This window comes from Aulonocara sp. 'chitande type north' Nkhata Bay, linkage group LG6 (assembly GCF_057382095.1).
Source record: "Aulonocara sp. 'chitande type north' Nkhata Bay isolate Kocher_YH1m ecotype deep benthic linkage group LG6, A_spYH_male_GT1.1, whole genome shotgun sequence".
NCBI classification, from domain to species: domain Eukaryota; kingdom Metazoa; phylum Chordata; class Actinopteri; order Cichliformes; family Cichlidae; genus Aulonocara; species Aulonocara sp. 'chitande type north' Nkhata Bay.
This window is the reverse complement of record NC_141349.1, coordinates 26,663,312-26,680,509: the sequence shown is the minus strand read 5'-3', so window position 1 is coordinate 26,680,509 and position 17,198 is coordinate 26,663,312. Positions and strand designations below refer to the sequence as shown.

The window sequence follows — 17,198 nt, the reverse complement described above, 5'->3', positions numbered from 1 at the left end:
TGTTCACATTTTTCTTATTCTATCTCATTCTATGCTCCCCTGCATAATCTTCTCTGTCTCATCCTTTTCTTTGCCGTCATCCTCTGATTCCATTTCCCTCCCTTCTCGGCCTTCTTCATCTCCCTGTGTACTGCTCTATCTTCCATCTGCTCCCCCCCACCAACCCACCCGGCCCCCTCAGCCCCCCCCTCGTCATCGCTTTCCTTTCGTCTCGACACCTGACAGAGAGAGGATCCAGCAGTAAATCTCCTAAAGCACAGTCATCCACCATTGTTCACACCACAAAGCTGGAGAGGTAGAGAGAGAGTGAAGAAAGATAGTGAGATGGGCGAGGGAGACATTGAACGGTAGTTTGTTGAGAAGGAGAACAAAAGATACAAGATAACAAAAAGACAAACAGACACAAAATGGCCTGAGACGCAGGCGGTGGTGAGGGGGAAACAGACACTGATGGAAGTGCTAAAAGAATGATGGAAGGGAAGAGACAGTGCGGGAGGGAGATAAAGACACAAGCTTTCACTTACTGTAACTCACACAGAACAGACAGTAGTCCATCCTTACACACACACACACACACACACACACACACACACACACACACACACACACACACACACACACACACACAGAGTGTGGCACTTAGCAAAATGATTAAAATTCCCTTTGGGTCAGAAGACATCCTTCCTGCCCAAGCAGAGAGGAATGTCTTGGACTAAGCTCCTTGGGCAAAAAGCTCAAACTTATGGAGGCCCACCACTCAGCTCTCGATGATTCACTTAAAGCTGCGAGTCTGCGCATGTATGTGTCAGCATGTACAGATTTGCGTACATGCATCTCTCGTCTGTGTGCTTTCATTTCTGTTTACGCACACAGATCTGTCCTTGTGCATGAGTCTACACTTGCATTCGTTTCTGTGTACTTGAGATTGTGTTTCTATGCGTGTGAGTGTGTGTGACAGCGGGCTGGGCAGAGTGTCCATAGCCGGTGGTTTATGGCTGTTGAGGTCTGATTACATTGGTGTGACTGGAGGGGTGAGCAGACTGGTAGTTCTATCTGTCTTCTGTGTGGCTGACTGAACAGACATACAGCGAATGGAGGCGACTCAGCCAGAGACACTTGGCCTGCCTCCCAGAGATCTCGCAGAGTTACAGCCACATAATGGATTCACACAAGAAAACACATCTGATTCATACTTGATTTGCAGGTTCTGTGTCTGTCTATGAATTTGATAATTATTTAAGTTGAAAGTGTTGACCCATAGTGACTAGAGAGTTCGACGCTTGTGTTTCACACATGCAAATCCACGCGTAACAATATTAAAATAACTACCTTTTCTTTAATGCTTCACACTTGAGTGGCTCCAGTGATCTCTCACAATCAAGTTGGGGTCAAGTTAGAGAAAATATTTTTATACAATAATAATAATTCATCATTCTGCTCTTACCTGACTGTGTTAGCAGGCAGGCAGCACTACCAGAAGCAGATAACCCCTGATTTATGACACTGAATCGTATGAATAAGATCTGAATATATTTACTGGTGAATAAAATTTCACAAGTGAGTTCTATGGGCAAGCACACAATATAATTCAAACAAGCAAATGAAAGAAACACTTGATTATCTTTCCTCTTCTGCACACGCAGAACATCTCTATTCTATTCTAGATGATACTTGCTTGTCATAGATATATGGTTATAAATGTTTAGTCGAATGATCATCTTACCTAATAATCTCTCATTTACTGAAACAGTTCTAATGTATAAAAGCAGCAAATAAGTGCTTTATTGAAGATGGAGATGGGAAATGCATGCAAATGTACACTAACTTTTAACTAACTTATTAAACGCGCCTAATATTTTGTTTTCACAGATTTTTTTTTTTACTTTTCAGAATTGCTCTCGCTACATTCAGTATATCATTTTTAATTAACAGCCAAATTTTTGTGCCAGCAACTGCTTAAGTAAGCTCTTCTGTAGCAACTTGTATTACTGACTCAACGATGTGAGCCTCCACTCTCCTTTTAAGTCTTATGTTAGATTTTGGACCAGGGAGTTTGGTTCACTTTCACTTTAGAGCAGCCTGAATGTTAAATTCAGTGCAGTTAAATTTTAGTTAGAAAAAAAAAAAGACTGAAACATTCTCAGGATCGCAGCGAGCCAACCTAAGCTGTATTAATGACTGCTAAAGCAAAATGTTGGCAAGGTTGTACAGGTACCTGGAACATTCCAACTATGATTTTAATTAAGTTTCAGAGTACTGATGTGAGGGTCGGTCTGTTTTAACTTTGCTTAAAATAAAGGCAAGAAGTTGAAATTCCCTGCAGCTGTTAGTTTCTTTTACATTTTTAGCGCATTAGCTGGAGCATCACTGGATCCCAGCGGTCATACATGAACCTTAAGTGTTAGTTGTTGCTACTGCAATAAACCTATTCCTACTTGTTAAGTAAACATGATCTAAAAATATATATATTTTTGTGTTATTCTTAAAAAAAAAATTCTATTCTATTCTATTCTGTTCTAATTAAGCCACTTCAAGTCAATTTAGTCCAAAGAGTCTGAGCTTTATATGGAATGAGGTACTGTTTGGAGGTGGCCTTGCTTAATGATACCCATGGTGGATTTATGTAATACACAGAGGGATAAGGCAGAGGTAGCATGTTTTATCTTGCGACTATAAGTGTGCACTAGCAGACTGCTGAGAGAGGTAGAAGTGACAGAAAGAGGAGAGAGGGGCTGGTAGAGATTGTGAAAAGGGGGCAGGGGGGTGGAGGGTTGGGGGAGTGTTGAACAGAACAGAAGGCAAGATGTTGTTACATTTACTGAAAAACAGCTAAAAACCCTCTGTGCTCCGGAACTTTGAAGAAGAGAGAGGAGAAGGGACAAAGATTGGGCTAATAGATAGGCGTGCATGAGAGAGCGAAGGTGAGAAATGAGAAGAGAAAAGAAGGAAAATAGATAGACACGAAACCAAGAGCAATTGAGAAGGAGGGAGGGGGTGAAAGGTGGGAAGATGGACAGTGATGTATAGGTGTGCCGAGCGGTTGAAGCGCAGGTTTACTCCCAAGTGTGTGCAATGTATGAAATTAGAAAGAACAATGTGACGTAAAGTGATGAGGGAGACTCGGATGCCTGATGTTGTTTCTGTTCGCTTCCACTGCATCGGAAGGGAACACCTTCCACTAGTGTGTTTGTGTTTGACAGAGCGAGAGAGGAGAAAAAAAGACAAGTAGGCAGCAAGAGAGGGTAATAAAAGGAAGATAATGAGAAGGGAAACTTGTGTGTGCATGCGTTTTGCGCGTTAATGTGCAATCGCATGTGCACGTGTGTATAAGTGAGTGCACGTGAGTGTGTATATTCGATTTCATGTGAATCCTAAATGTGGATGAAAACCAAGGCTTTAGGATTTTAATCAGCCCCATCTGAACGCTTTATGGCGAGTCTGAAAAGCTTTCATGTAGTTTCTCTCACGCTCACACACATACACACGTAGGCACACACAAACACACATAGCATTCCCTCATGCCTTCTGTTCTAAATTTACACCTAACACGAGCAGGAGAATGGGGGAAGAGGAGAAGCAAGGTAAGAGAGCGAAGAAAGAGAGTGGAGGAAGAGTGGTGGACGAAAGAAGTATGGGGGAGGGAAAAGGACACGAGCGAAGAGAAAGTGCACAGGGGAGGTAAAAGAAGTGTAGACAGAAATAAGGGGGGAAGCAAATCTAAAAGGAGAGCAGAGGGGGGAAAAGAGAAAAGGAGAAGAGCCAAATTTGATTTAGACAGCGGCCAGGAGACATGGAGAAAGGGAGGGATGGAGAAGTTCGATAGACTCGGGAAGAGAGGAAGGGAGAAGGACAGCGGTATATTAGTCAAGGTGTCCAGTCTATGTATTGCCTGCTGTGCAATACCACCCCTCTGATTTACTCTGCCGGGTGACTGATGAGAGGGAGGAAGAGAAGGAGGGATACAGAGATGAAGGGATGAGAGTGGAGGGAGGTCTCGCAACGAGCGTTTAGGCCAAATTAACGGCACCTCATAAATTAGACTAACAGCCAAATCGGAGGGGCTGAATGGGAGGGGCTGTGTTTGCGTGTGTGTGTGTGTGCAAGCGTGTTTTTGTATACACAACTAAGTATGCTTTGTGCATGTATAGTATGTGAATGATGACATGTCAAGAGGGAACAATTTGAACCAGTGCAAACAGATTACTCTGATAAAGCAGTGATATCCAGCCGCTTACTCATGCAAACACAATCTTCCCTTGATTACTGAACACACTGAAGCCTTTTCTCCTGCACGGTGCGCTCGTAAACTGAAACACTGTTACACATCGAGGATGCTGAATTTAAGTTGCCCACCTTTTTCACTAATAGTACGTTTTACCGTAAAGCAGAATGAATGTGAGACTAGAAAAAGACTAAAAAAAACAAATTAACTGAATTACATGAATTACGTTTCGTTAATAAAATAGCAAGGACATATTAAATGTAAACGAAACTCACTGCCTGCGCAAAATGTTCAGAGACAATTCAGTTTGGTTTTATTTATATGGCGCCATATTGTAAGGTAAAGATAATAATGTACAATAAAACAGAGAAACATAGAAAACCCAACGATCAAGCGACCTCATTTGAGCAAACACTTGGCAACAGTAGGAAGGAAAAACTCCCTTTTAACAGGAAGAAACCTCTGACAGAACCAGGCTCAGGGAGGGGGTGGCCATCTGTCGCGACCGGTTGGGGGTGATGGGAGGAAGACATGATGAAAAACACTCTGAGGGAGAGAGCCAGAGATTAATAATAACTAATGATTGAACGCAGAGTGGTGTGTAAGCACATAGTGAATACGTAAAGATGAATACATCAGTTAGATGTTCACCTTTTCATGTCGTATAACACCTTTGCTCCAAGCAGCTGAAGAATAAAAAATGCTTTCACAGGCTTGTTAAGGTACTCGATCAGGGGGAAGTCGAGTTCTGGGTTGAATGTCGAATTTCTCGAGAAATCAACATTAAAATCAACGTTAACCATGAACCCAGACTGTGCTCTCAGGTCTTTTCTGTGTCTAGTTATCTCCCCCCTGCCTACTTTTTCTTATATAGTAGTACGACATCACACTCCAACGTTGTTATGACTCCAGTGAATCAAATAAAGACAACAGATACATTTAGTCATTTTCAAAGCTGTTAGAAGTATATTTTATGGGTGATGGGGATTACAGCTGGGGATGTTCACCTCATATAAGGCTTGGTGCAATTTTTACCCCCCGTTATATAATATATGTTTTATCCTACCTTTCAAGCTACACACAGCATAAATCCCACCTCGTATACGTTATTTATGTCACTCCCTTTACATTCTAAAGAAATGTTAACTCTGTCAGAAGTGCAAGCACTTGCCGATCGTTGTGTGATTACAGCACTGCTGGACAGAGTGAGATACTAATACAAAAACACACACACACACGCACTTATGCACGCACACTAACCCACCCACACACCAATCTTGGCAGTGTAGAGTTGATGTTCAGAGTGATTAAAGTGGCATGCTTCTGAGTGTGTCACCTGGGTGCTGCTGTATCTTAAATCAGGACAGTGGGGCTCAGATTGGGTATTGACTGGCCTGCAGAAGTCTCCATCCATCACGCTGAGAAACGATAGCAGCGAGGCCGCCCTGATGTAGCCATATACCACTGATGTTGCTCGCTGGCTGGCTAAGGTGACGTAAGGTTAGGGTTATGGCACAGACCCTTATTTATACTGCGTGGTGCGCAGGCAGGGAAGTGAAGCACACGGCCAGATGTGGACTGACAGGGAATGCGTCTGCCGTCAAGATACGGATAAGCACATGTTCACAAGCTAACGCGAAGGCAAGCGTACCTGTGACAAGCACAGGCTGACAAACACATGCTCAGACATGCAGCAGTTATAAGAGATAAGGCTTCCTGTTCTGTCTCCATCCTGTTGTCTCTCACTCTCAGTGACATAAACATACACGCACAGACGAGCACATGCACACACACATGCACAGATGTAACTCTCTGTCTTGAGGGTCTGAGCAGCATCTTTTGACTGTGTGCCTAATGATAATAAATGAGCCATCATGGGTGGGGAGGGAGGCACTAAGTCATCCCCTTCATCGACAGGAGGAAGACTGGGAGCCCCAAGGTCACCCCACTGTCAGCATCACTCTCCCTAATGACTTCTCCTGCTCCAGCACATACACACATGCATGTGCACATACATCGGCACACACAAAGTGCACCCCACCATGTTCACAGTCATATACCTCTCACCTACACATGTGCATATAAATAGAGATGTGCACACACAAAGAGTGTTATAGTAGCAGGAGTTGTATAGCAGAGCTGAATATCGCAAGGAAGGGTATTAAGCATGCAAGTCCGACATGAGGCTTTTATTTTGAAAATGTTATTTTTCTTTCATTACTTTCATTTGGGATTAAAAATATCATTTAACTTAAACAAAGTTAATGTTTTGATACTAGACGTACCTGGGGCATAGTGTCAGGCAGGGCAATCATTTCACCCAGTGAGTATATGTTAAAGGAGAGTCTGAAGAGTTTTAAAGATGTGAAAAGTTCATATGGTCGCATGTGGCGAATAAAATTTTGAACTTGAACTTGAAACAGGTTAGATTAGAACATTTCTGAGAAGTCAGAAAAGGTCAGCTGAATTTGCAATATCAAAATGTGTGTTACTAATCTTGTAATCTTGTTAATTACCTAACACTAAGCCCCCCTACCCCTGATATTTATCTTCTGACCTTTTGGATTGTGAATCCCCAGGCTGCAAAACACTCCTCTAATTTTCTATAATTTCCTTAAAATGCACAAATAGCCTTCTTTTTCTACTCAAAAACATTTTTAACAGTCTATCAGTCCATTACCGTGTTAAGTGAGGCACACTGTACCACTGCCCTCATGGTTCAATGTGTACAGAATATCACCAAGCAGCTTTCCCCTTTAGCAAAACAGCGCTCGATCAGATCAGGAAAGAGGAAGACAAGCAGTGGATAACTGAAACATGTCTCTATAACCTTCCTGACCCTCCTGACTTCCATCCCTCTCCCTAATGAGCTGCCATGCACTGTCATCTCTCAGAGGCACAGATCAGAATTCAAATCCATAGAGGGTGGCCAAGTGAATTCTTCCAGCCAAAAGAGACGAACTAAAGCATTCCAAACCAGCGAACGTTATTAGCGCTGTACTAAAAATGTAAATTTGTGGGAGAGATGAGGCATCAGTAGACACAATGGAGAAATGAATAGGAACGTATAACGCCTTCACTTTTAACCGTGGGAATTTTTTTCACACACACGCACGCGCACATGTACATGCATGCAAACATGCACGGGCACACGCTTACATACGTTGCAAGTTTAGGCTGGAGCTGTAGAAAGCTAATTTGCACCACATTGAAATGCATCTCAATTAAAGAGAAACACATCGAGGTGCCAGGGGAGGAGAGAGATGTGAGAGAACGGGAGGGAGGAACGGGGTGTGAAACAGATAGTGTGTGAGAGTATGAGAGTAATAGAAGGCTGGGTGGATTGGGGGGTGGGGGGTGGATGAGCTCAACTGGCAAGGGAAGAAGAGAGGGAGAGGAAAAACAGAGGAAGAGAGAGTATTTTCATCTCCTTCTCTTGGAAAAACATCTCATTTTGGGATGAATCAGATTTAGAAAGGGTGTTAGGAGGTTCAGGCGCAGCTAAAATCCTAACTAACTTCAGCCTCGTTATCACCACCTCTTTGGTTTGGTGCCAGCACGCCAGGGCTGTCCCTGCAAAAACTGTGTGTGTCCGTGTGAGTATGACTGTGTTTGTACTCAGATATTTTTAAGCCCAAGGCCATGTTCTGTTTGACAGAATGGGTGGAGGATAAGCAAAAGACACAATGAGGTTTTACCTAAGTATGTAACCAAATGTGACTGTGGGCCTGCATCAATGAGTTTTTGGTGTTAAATTCTTCATTCCTCATTGTCATATTTGTCCACGCTGAAAATTAGATAATGCGCAAAAGTACATGTGTGTGTGCGCTGTTATGTGTGATTTAGTAAGTGTGCATCCGAGAGAACAAACAACATCCGGAGTAAAGGAAAAAAAGGAAAAACATACCCAATCTGTCACATGGAAAAAATCAGGATTTGCTTCGTATGCCTCTACCATTTTGCATGGGTTGTCATGTTCTAAAAAACTGTGGTGATGCTCTCAGCCCACCATCTTAATAACGCCACCAAATACAAGCAGGGACATTTGTCCTGCTGTCAAGATACTTAACTTCTTCCTTTAACCTGGTGTTTGCCTCCGCTCAAAGACACTAGAACTTGCACATATCTCAAAATGAAAAGCACTGTGGGAAATGAAGTGCTTTTAATCTTCTTCTGTTTTAAGATGTAGTGCATTACCATCACAGCATCATAACCATGATGTAATATACCTACCTCCTTCAGCGTGAGCGATAATCAACTGGTCAGCATTATAGCTATCATTAAGAAGAACCACAATAGGACTGCCATCATCATCATCATCTTGACTGCCATCAGCGGCAGCATATCAGCACATCATCTGAGACTACATCTCATTTTCACCTGACGAAAAAAAAAACTGATGGGGGTTATAAAGGCTAAATGTTTGGCTCGTTGCATGATTGCCTGTCCACGTCTACAATGAGGTTCAAATTCTCCACTGAAACATCTGTGTGAATCCCAGAACTGAAACTCATCTAAACAGAGTGCAGGAGGCAAATTGAGGAGGTACGACAGAGGACAATTTCCCACTGAAATGAATTTTCTTTGATACATTATTACTGTTACAGTAAATGTAGCTAGACAACACGAAATAAATTCTGATTATTGAATATCCTGAGCCCGCCGACCGGCGGCAAGACGGTGGCCTTCGTGCGTTTTCACCTCGGCTTTTCGGCCAGTAAGTGCAAGTGAACCCCGGCACTTTCCACTCACGTCACCTAAGTTACAAGCTGCCTTCATATGTGTTTAAATCTATGCTCTTGTTTGGTCAGTCCTCTTAGCCTCTTCTTGTTTATGCTCGCAGGTTGTATAGCTAAAATAAGCAGTGGCCTTCTTTCATATACACCTCAAGCTGGTGACAAGCATGTCAAAGCCAAAAGAACCAAGTGTGTTTCAGTGAAGACCCTGACAGCTAAATATATAAATATATAGGCTAAAAAGAAAAACTGCTTACATGGGTTTTCCTTTTTCCTTCAATACTTTGAGTTAGCATAATCTCTCCCCCTCTCTCTCCTTCTCTCTGTCCCTCTTTTCTTTATGCTCACTTATTCTTTCCTTGCACACACATGACTGAGCAGATCCGGCTCACACAAACAGCCACTAAGACGCACACACATCAGGGCACACACATTCTGGGTCGCATGCTTCACAATGACAGCCCCATACTGTACTCGGACAATAAACCACATCAGAAAACTACTCAGACAACCTCTGAAGGCACTTTGTCTTGTCTTCTGTGTCTTTATGGCCTCTCAATCTGGCCTTGATGACACCGCTTATGAGCCTTTAAGCAGCCCTCTGTTGTGCATGGCCTGACAGATAGAGTTGTCATTACATTAAGTAGGGACTCTCTATTAGTGCAAATGGTGGCACATAACCAGATAATCGGCTGTGGACAGCAAGTGTGGCTATGTGGGAGGTGAGATGCTAACGGATGGTGTGTGGGAGAGTAATGTTTTATGTTGGAGGAAGTGTGATATTTCCATTATAGACAAGCTTAATTGATAAACAGGACAATAAAAGCAGAAAATGGCCTCATAGATTTGTGCCTACAGCACAGGCAGTTGTACTGTAGGATGTCACTATGTATATAATGAGTAGTAATGGCACTGACAATAAAAGCATATTAAGTAGAGGCTTTAGAACACTATCAGATAATGTCATCATTGTAGGGAATAAAAAGACTAATAAAATCCCCCTCATAAAAAGGAGGGAAGCAGCGCTTTCCCTGAGGGATCCCTGCGTCCTTTCTTCTCACACTCCTCACTCATCTCACCTAATCTGCCCCCCCACCCCCCAACTCCCTCACCCGGCCGGCTGTATTTTACTCTCACCGCCGTCCGTGAGTGGAATACTGACACCACTTCTAATTGTCACAAATAGCCACGTTTAAGTCCCATGCATAATAAGCGAGAAGTTAAAATGTAGAGGGAGCAGCGGAGGAGCTGCGCTGCACACGCTCGTTTTCCGCTTTTGGCACAAAAAGACAATTCATAAAACACTTCTTGAAGTGTCTGATGGTGATTATTAAAAGAATAAACCAAAAAGAAAAAGACAAAAGTACTCGGTGTTTCAACACACTGCCGATATGGACCATTACAGCGAACCAGAATGGGGCACTTTGGGATGTTTTCCGCAAAAAATGAGGAAGGAAAAAAACATCAAGCAACAATTCCGGTCAAAGTGTACTCACCACAATATCCAGATCAGCGCACGGTGTATGGAGAATCCCGAGGAGTTTCCCGTGTCTTTCTTCGCCCCAAGTTGAAGACAGCGATCAGATGCGGTCCCACAGTCCCGACTGAACTGCAAAGAGAAAAGGTAAGACCACATTGACAAAAAAGCACGTCAGCCAGATTCCCACATCTCGGGCGGCAATCGAGGTCAATCTCCCCCCACCTACCCACCCGAAAAGTAGATCAATAATTACACACGTATATCTTTGTAATCCGGGGCTGTACCTCTTAAATGAGGCGGGATGACCACCAGAGAGTAAAAGAGACCGTTAAAGGACCGGGAAAGGCAGCGGCTGTCAGATTTGACTTCAAACTGATGCTGACGATGCGCACAGAGATAAGCTCCGGAGGGGAGAGAGCGAGAGAGGGAGAGAGAGAGAGAACGAGAGAGAGAGGGAGAGAGAGAGGGAGAGAGAGACGAGCCCACGGAAGTGAATTATAAAAATTCACCACTTGAAAGTTTCTCTAGTAGGTCGAAATATGAGCACAGAACATCTTTGCTCCAGAAATGATATCACAGGAGCCGATGGGAGGTCTTAAAACATTATTTCCAATTCGACTCGGGCATGTTTAGGGTTGCACTAAAAATGCTACAAGAATAATAATAGTAATAATAATAATAATAGTAATAGTCAATATGCACGCTCTAACCACAAGGGGCTGATGGTCTTGCCAAACACACACACAGAGACACACACACAGATTAGCAATAATTATACAGCTTGCCAGTTATTTCCCTTACACAGAAAGTCTGACTTGGATAACACAAAAAGGGAGAACGACAGAGAGAGATAAAGAGTAGTAATAACTATATTTTATACACAATTCATGTTCTACAAGGTACAAATGTTTCTTTAGAGGAATCTGGGATCTTTCAGCAAACCTTTTGTACCTCAGTTGATGAAAGTTCTGGTGTCAAAAAAAGTTTTAAAAAAGTAAAACACAAATCACAAATGCACTGTTTCAAATATTTACATATACATTATGTAATCATGTGAAACAGACAGTACACCCTCTTTCTGTTCTAAGACTTTATCTATCAGGACACAAAAGGGAAAAAATGATCTGAGTCTTATCAGGTTATCACACATTACGTTTATTCAACAAAAACTAAGCCAAAATTCAGAAGCAGTGTGGGGGGAAACAGAGTGCATGCTATGGTTTGTAGAACCACCTTTAGCAGCAATAACTTGAAATAATGGGTTTCTGTATGACTTTATCAATCTATCACATTGCTGTGGAGAAATTTTGGCCGACACGTCTTGACAACATTGCTTGAGTTTATTGAGGCTTGTGGACATTCATCTATGCACAGCTCTCATAGGGCCCTGCCACCGCTTGTCAATGAGGTCGAGTTCTGGACTTTGACTGGGCCATTGAAACACCTTGATGCTTTTGCAGCTGTCACTGATTTGCTGCTGTGCTTGGAAACATTGTCCTGTTTTGTGACCCACTTTCCGCCAAGTTTTATCTGTCAGGCAGATGGCCTCACATCTGTGGAGCTGTGCACTATGGCCAAGCATCTCCACTTTGGTCTCGTCTATCCAAAGGACATTGTTCCAGAAGTTTAGTGGTTTGTTCACATGCATCTTTGCAAACGTAAGCCATGCTGCTGCATTTTGTTTAGACAGAAGAGTCTTTCTCCTGGCAGCCTCTCCAAACAAACCATACGTGCATAATCTTTCTAATTGTACTGTCATGAACTTTGACATTTCACTTGCTAACTGAGACCTGTAGAGTCTGAGATGTAGCGTTTGGATTTTTGCAATTTCTCTGAGCATTGCTGCGTAAGACCTTGGGGTGAATTTGCTGGGATGTCCACTCCTGGGAAGATTGTCAGCTATACTGAATGTTTTGTGAACAGTCACTCTCACTGTAGAATGATGGACTTGAAATTGTTTGGAAATGGCCTTATAACCCTTCTCAGATCGATGGACAGAAACAATTTGTTGGATCATTGCTGATGTTTTTCATCCTTGGCATTGTGTTAACACACAGTCGAATGCTCCAGACCAGCAAACTACTCAAACTTTGCTGGTGATCAGTTCAGATGATCAGTACAGCATCTGACTGCTGCTTACCCTCTTAAATCCACCAAAATCTATAACAGGGGCTCTTCATTTTAAACACCATTTTGCCCTAATTTTCACTAAATAAATAATAACACAGTGTAATATATCATGTGTTGATGTTCATCAGAGGTTGTATTTACCCAGTTCTAAGACCAGCTGAGGGCCAGATGATTTTAAGACAGCTTGAGGGCCACAACTACACATTTTACATGAAGGAAATCCCGTGTGTACATGACAAATGCAAGAAAACAAACATATGGTGTCACAGCCACAATGTATATCAAATGCTATATATGCTTAAATTATTCCCACTCATTATTCACACCTTCATGCAAGCTTAAAGTGATTACTTCCAAAAATGCCCCATGTAAAAATGTGTTTCATTTATCTGACTGTCATCCCCACCCCACAGGTGACACTTTATATCTCCCTCTGGGCTTGACTGTTGTTCCACAGCCAAAGGCGGGATCCCCAGAGAACAAACAGATCTTTGTACTGTGGTCAAAAACTGCAGAATTATTACAGGGGTATAACAATGATAGCAGGATGTAAAAGCTACAAAAATATGTGTAGGTGTATTATTTCATTTTCAAACAGATTCTTTTTTGGTGTGAGACAACAGTACCAACTGCTGTTATGTATTTTATTGTACTAGCACTATTTTTTTTATTTGACTTTTGAATTACACTTTCATATATTTCATATATTTGTGCCCGCAGATGATTTGTCTCCTGCTATATCTCGTGAACATTCTTTTTTTTTCTGTTTCTTTTTATAAGAATGCACTGTGACAGCTGCTAGTCACAGTAGTAGAGTGGCAATGTAAATAAGGATGAAATGAATAAAAAAAAGAAAAAGGAGAGAGAGAGGATGGAGAGGAAATGGAAAGAAGAAGAGGAAGAGGAAGAGTTGGGTCCAGGATGAGATCCATGACCCTCTCATCCTACTTTTCCTGTCTAAAGAAAGAATGGGAGAGGAGAAATGAGGAGGAGGGGAATTATTCCAAGTGCTGATTCTTGTTCTTTTCATATCTCATTCCTGACTCACCACTTCATCTGTCCACCTACCCCAGCTCGCTTTTCCTGTTTCTCTCTCTGTCTTGATTCTGTGTGCCTCTCTACCACTCGCTCTCATCTGTCCTTCCTTCCTTGCGTTCTTACTCTCTTACAAGGAGCATCACTTGTTTGTTCATACACCCAAATGTCTGCAACATCCTGTTCTCTATTTACAGAGCATGTGGGATGAAATGTGCGTGTTTGTGTGTGCGCGCGCACATGTGTTTGTGTATGTGCGAGTCAGCTTTGTACTTGTATAACTCTCTGTATTCTTACGTATAGGTTCAGTATGTGGATACATTGTACTGTTGTTTTTATTTATCTTTGCCTTAACAGTATGGCCCATCCATCTATCCATCCATCCATCCATCCATCCATCCATCCATCAACACCAACAGTAGAGTATGAAATCCAATTAATAACAATTTGGTTCCTTTTATTCAAGCTCAATCCATGTAATTTCAATTCAGTCGTACTTTACTGTTCATTCAACATCCCTGAGGGTCTAGCGTGTGGATGCATACCTACATATATATGTGCGAGAAGATATGAGGCTCCATTAGAAGTATTTAAACTTTTGAGACTTCAGCTGTTTGAAATCTAAAGTCACAGTTGAACTTGTTAATAAAAGTGTTCTTTGAGCAGAAATTGTCTCCACTTTACCTGTCTGACTGTGACATATTTCTATTGGTTGTCATGATGTTTTTGGCTTTGCTATTGCCAAATTGTGCTCACTGAGCCGGCACTTGTTCAGGAGCTGTCTCTGTTGTTTGCGTTTTTTTCATCCCGGGTAGTGGAGAGATGTTCTGCCAATTTATAATGTTTTTTGGGGCAGATAACATTGTGATCTGCTTTGCCTCTTAGTTTCTTCTTCCGACTATTCTACTTATAGTATTTCTTTACATTACCCTGTAATTTGGTTTCATTCTGATAGGTGTTTTTTTAAAAGCAGTATTGTGAGATGATTCAAAGGGGAGAAGTAGCTGAGATAAGGGACTCTCCTGGGCTCAGCTCTTGGGTTAGGAGGGGTTTTGAAAGGGATGTGTGTGTATAAGGTGATTAAAACATCCGAGTGCTCTCTTTTGAATGAAAACTGTCAGTGTATGACTGCATTATTCTGCTTTTTTAAACATGTTTTTTGCATTGTACAATAAGCAGGAGTGTGAAAATGATTATATTCTGTAATTAGAGCTCTGTAGGTTCCACAGCATATGTACAGCTTTCTGTTTTTAATTAAATTAAACTTTACCAAGAGAGACAATAGTGTTAAGATATATTCACTTACAGTGAAGTCAAGTGATTGATTACATACTTGGCTAATCAATGAAGTCATCTTAATTTCTCCTTGAAAGGACACACAATGGAAGTCGTACAGAAGGGCAGAAGTGCACATTAAAAGCTTTTACTTTTTGGATTTAGAGTCTAAGACTCCTTCTTTTCCTTGATAAAGCTGTGTTGGCTTCAGAGCGGTTTATTTAAGACACTCTGGGACTCAACTCTTCAGTAGATTTAGGTCTAAACCTGTATTTCAAGGTGAAGAATCTTATTGTTATGCGCCTACTGTTGCACTCCAATCCATCAGTCCATCTTCTTTCTCTTTCATGAAATACCCAAATAATAAGCGGTAATTCGTTGCCCATGTTTCAGGTTTAGTTGAGTATGTAATGAGTGTGCGTGTGCTATATGTTTTGTATAAAAATAGGACAAGAGCAATTTCACCTTTTGGGTTACATAAACCAGTATGTGCGTTTTGTACATACAAAACAGTCTTAAAACAATTTAATCTGCTCAGTGAAGAATATTCTGTTATAGATTGTTTTTTTTCTATAAAGTAGCATAAATAGGGTCAAAATTTCAATTTTCTCCACAATACCTTTGAATAGGACTCATTGGAAGACTATTAAAGCTGTATAGAGACAAACTCCCCATCCCTCTGCCTTAATTATCCATCCCCTGGGCTTCCATCATTAAGGCAAGCCAGACACTGGGACATATTTGGCATTATATTTTTAATGCTACAACAACCGGCTCAGCAAAAACCCACCACAGATTATTCACAGTGTGTGTCTTGGCTCGGCTCCATATACTGTGACACATTATTATACTTTATTCCCCTTTTCTTCCTTCTCCTTTTTCTTCCCTCCTCATCTCCTCCCCTTCCTCTACATTCACCTGCTCCCTTCCTCCATCTTCCCGTTCCCTATTCAGATGCTTTTCTTGTCCTCCGTGGAATCCAAAAAGGAAAGAACAAAGCCCTGTCATACATGTTCTGTCGATTCACTTACAACGTCTGTATTGCTGTGTGCATGTATCTGTGCTGTGCGAGTGGGGCTGACGGTGCATTGTATGTGTGCCAGTTGTTTGTGTACCTCTCCGTGTGCAGCAGGAAATTCAAAAACTAGGCCATATCGACCACCCAGGGGTTTGAAAGCTCAGGGGGTACCAAAGCAACATGGTTTAAGTAAGAAAAAAAGGTTTCAAACGCCATAAAAGGGGAAAAGAGACAACGCATGTGCACATTCTCACGCACGCGAGCAAATATGCGCACACACACACACACACACACACACACACACACACACACACACACACACACACACACACACACACACACACACACACACAAAGAAACAGGCACCCCTCCCATCTGATAGACCTCTGGCTTATGTTGTATTCACAGTAACATCAAGCATGTTATCACATACATATCGAGATAAGCTATATATATATAAGATATATATTTATACGTTACCCTTCCAGCTTACACTGGTGGCCAGCCATTTTTTGTATAGATTAGGGTCTCTCCTGTTGACAGCCTTTGAGGAATAAGCAGCAGATCCTGTCACTATTGATCCAATTCAGAGTGTATGGGATATGAATGGGACCAAGCCTTTTGTGGTTGGATGGGTTAAGTAAAAAGTTTTCGTTGTGTGTTTGCAAAAGTTTTATAGGTATAAAATTCAGGCATATTTTTCTTTTTCTGAAATATTTGGTGGGAGGAAATTTTGCTTTGGCAAACATTTAATCTCTCAGACAATTAGTCCAAACCTATAATGCCAGAGGTTGTTTATGTGTAAGAAGGTGAAGTGGGGGTGAGTTTTAAGAACATCTCTAGATGAATCTGAAAATCGATAATGCCATTAATATGAGCCCGTATCCTGTGCTGCCACTACAGTTCATCACCTCCCAACTGCTACTCCATTTAGATATTGATTATGTCATTTCACTGTTGACCTTAAGACCTTAGTTACTGAGTCAGCGGAAAATAAAAGCCTAATGTGACCTTAAACTGTAAGGCCAAGTCAATCTGTTGGATATAGAAGATTAAAGTAAATATTTACAATACCGTCTTTCAGCTGAGGAAGAGGAGGGAGCACCTTAACACCATAAGTAATCCTGAAGATTGCAGACTGTACTTTCTTTTCAACTAAACCAAAGATTACTAAGATTTAAAGTATTTTGTTTCTTGTGTACTGAAATTTACTGCAAAGAACTTGATTAATAAATCCAAAAATACTGATTGCTTTCTTGATTTCCAACCATACATACTTATCGGGTCAAATCTGACCAATTT

The 17,198-nt window shown here is 41.6% G+C and overlaps 1 protein-coding gene across 1 annotated transcript in view; it reads right to left on the bottom strand.

Annotated features, from left to right (window-relative positions):
- ptprdb (protein tyrosine phosphatase receptor type Db) overlaps nucleotides 1-10,841 on the bottom strand; it is a 154,835-nt gene extending 143,994 nt beyond the window's left edge. Inside the window, exons 1-2 of the mRNA XM_086295938.1 lie at nucleotides 10,723-10,841; nucleotides 10,455-10,567 (exon numbers count right to left, since the gene is read on the bottom strand). The gene's annotated coding sequence lies outside the window, so the exon portion shown is untranslated. The remainder of the gene's footprint in view (nucleotides 1-10,454; nucleotides 10,568-10,722) is intronic.
- Nucleotides 10,842-17,198: the final 6,357 nt, after the last annotated feature.